Below are 2717 nucleotides of genomic sequence, written 5' to 3'. Positions count from 1 at the left end.
CTCTGCCTCCCGGGTTCAAGCAATTCTCCTGCCTCAGCCTCTTGAGTAGCTGGGATTACAGGTGCCCGCCACCACGCCCAGCTAATTTTTGTATTTTTAGTAAAGACAGGGTTTCGCCGTGTTGCCTGGGCTGGTCTTGAACTCCTGACCCCAAACGTTTCCCCCGCCTCGGCCTCCCAAAGTGCTGGGATTACAGGCATGAGCCATCATGCCCAGTCGGACTCTGGATATTAGGCTGTGAGTATTTTTGGTTATTTGTATTTATTTTTTTATTTATTTAGAGACAGGGTCTTGTTCTGTTGTTCCAACTGGAGTGTAATGGCATGATCTTAGCTCACTACAGCCTTTAATTTTAGAGATAGGGTCTCAGTTTGTCACCCAGGAACCTTGAACTCCTGGGCTCAAGAAATCCTCCCGCCTTAGCCTCCCGAGGAGCTTGGACAACAGGTGTTTGCCACCATACCTGGCTCTTTTTGTTGTTGTTGGAGAAGTGGTTTTACCATGCTGCCCAGCCAGGCTGGCCTCAAGTGATCCTCTTGCCTCAGTCTCCCAAAGCGCCTGGGATTACAGGCATGAGCCACTGGGTCTGGCCTATTTTTAGTTTTATATTGGGCACAATTGTTTGAAATATTCAAGGAATCAGTTACCATGACAGTTTGGCTCTGTGTCCCTAAGCGTGCTCTGAGGCTCTTACACCAGAGTTCCACAGTCAAAGGCCCCTGAGAAGTGCTATGTTAAGGGAATGGCTGCCTCTTCTGGAGGGGTCTACTTTAATATGCCAAGGAGCATGGCAATCTTGAACAGGAGACTGGAATCCACAGTCTTCCTCCATTCAACTGACCTTGGCTTTCCAGAGCAAAGCCTGGGATCAGCATTCCAAGGAACACACTTTGGAAGCAGTCTCTGGGAGGTTCTCATAACTAAAAGGTCTCTGTTTCTGAATTAGTTCCTTACCTACTGTGGAGTACAAATTATCCCAAACTTAGTGGCTTAAAATAGGCATTTTAGTATCTCAGTTTCTGTGGGTCAGGAATTCAGATGTGGCTTAGCTGGCTGGTCTCTCTTAAGGTTGCCATCAAGATATCAACTGGGGCTATGGTCGTCTGAAGGCTTGACTGAGGATAGAGGATCTGTTTCCTAAATGGCTCACTGACATGGCTGACAAAAAGGCTTCAGCTCCATGCCATGCAGACTTCAGCAGGCTGCTTGAGTTTCCCCACAATATGGCGGCTGGCTTCTCAGAGTGAGTGATGCAAGAGAGTGAGACTGAAGCTGCAGTACCTTTTATGACCTAGCCTTGGACAGCATATGCAGTCATTTCCTCAGTATCCTATTGGTTATGCAAGGCCAGCCTGATTCATTGTGGAAAGGTATGAATGCCAGGAGGCAGGAATCGTTTGGAGACCATCTTGGAGGCCGACTGCCATAGTAACCATCACTTTGGTACCAGGACAGATAACTTGCCTCATTCACACAGTTGCTTTTTCTTATCATTTAGTAGACATGAGTAACATTGGGAAGTGAACCTGTTAACTTGTGATATGAAGAAAAAAGGAAGAGACCAAGAATTTATCAGCCACACCAAGCCCTGGCGGACAGTGGTACTAATAACCCAGCCTCCCTTCCTGGGTGCTCACTCTGCACCAGGTACCTCATGGGCCTCAGGGTCCTATGCAACCCCTGCCCCCATACAGCAGGTTCCACTGATAATTTTGAGTCAGGTCACTCATGCCTATGAAATGCATGAAATGGGATTTTTTTGTGATGTTGGCTATGGCAACACACGCAGCTCTGTCTGATGGAAGTTGAGACAAATTCAGTAACCTGAGTGAACCCGTGTGGAGAAGATTTGAGCAGAGAGTAAACTTAGGATGGATAAATGCCCACGATAAACAAATAATAAATAGATGAGATAAAATATTTACTTCATGTATAGGATAAGGATTAAGTACGTTAATAAGACGAGGAGTCAGGGTGAGCCTGGGGAATCCCTGGTTTCGCTGGAGCCTCCTTGCTGGGAGAAGTGTCACGTCTCCAGGCTGAGGCAGCGGCAGGGCTCCCTGGTTGGGAGGCCTAGTGGTGACGCCTGGAACACCTGGTGGTGAGCCCCAGAATGCCTGTGTCCTAGGCCGACCCATACTGATCATGAGCTGTGTGATCCAGGCAAGTGACTTCACGGACCTCAGTTTCCCATCTGCAAAATGGGATGATAACAGCAAACTTCACCACTTGTGATGAGGATTCGGAGAGTGAATCCTTGGCCCAGCACAAGGCCTGTAAGGTGTTTCACATGGCAGAGTTGGTGGCGGGTCACCAAGGTGGTGGTGTCCCAGGCTGAAGGAACCTTTCTAGAAATTCCATTGCCTGGAAGCATCCAGTGACACGCAGTGGACCCTGAGCCACAAAAGAGACTGTAGTGACTGCTGGGGCCTCCCGCAGGGGTGATCCCCGGGGGGACTGGGAGGAACTCAGCCCTTTCTTCTGCTGGGGGCATGTGCAGGCATGGAGACTGCCCGGCCCCTTCCTGTCCTGTTGTGGCATGATTTTCAACAGAGGGAGGATTCTGGGCATGTTTTCCCTCGGAAGTCTCACCAGGCTGAGCAGGACTTAGAGGAACTCCGGCTACGTTTGCTGTCCCAACGAATAGACGAGGTATACAGAGAACAGGCCCTATGAGAGATAGAGAAAGGAAGGGAGCTTTGGTGGGGGAGATTTTG

Source organism: Piliocolobus tephrosceles, chromosome 14 (genome assembly GCF_002776525.5).
Source record: "Piliocolobus tephrosceles isolate RC106 chromosome 14, ASM277652v3, whole genome shotgun sequence".
Classification (NCBI taxonomy): domain Eukaryota; kingdom Metazoa; phylum Chordata; class Mammalia; order Primates; family Cercopithecidae; genus Piliocolobus; species Piliocolobus tephrosceles.
The sequence above is the reverse complement of the archived record's forward strand: the minus strand, read 5'-3'. Positions refer to the sequence as shown.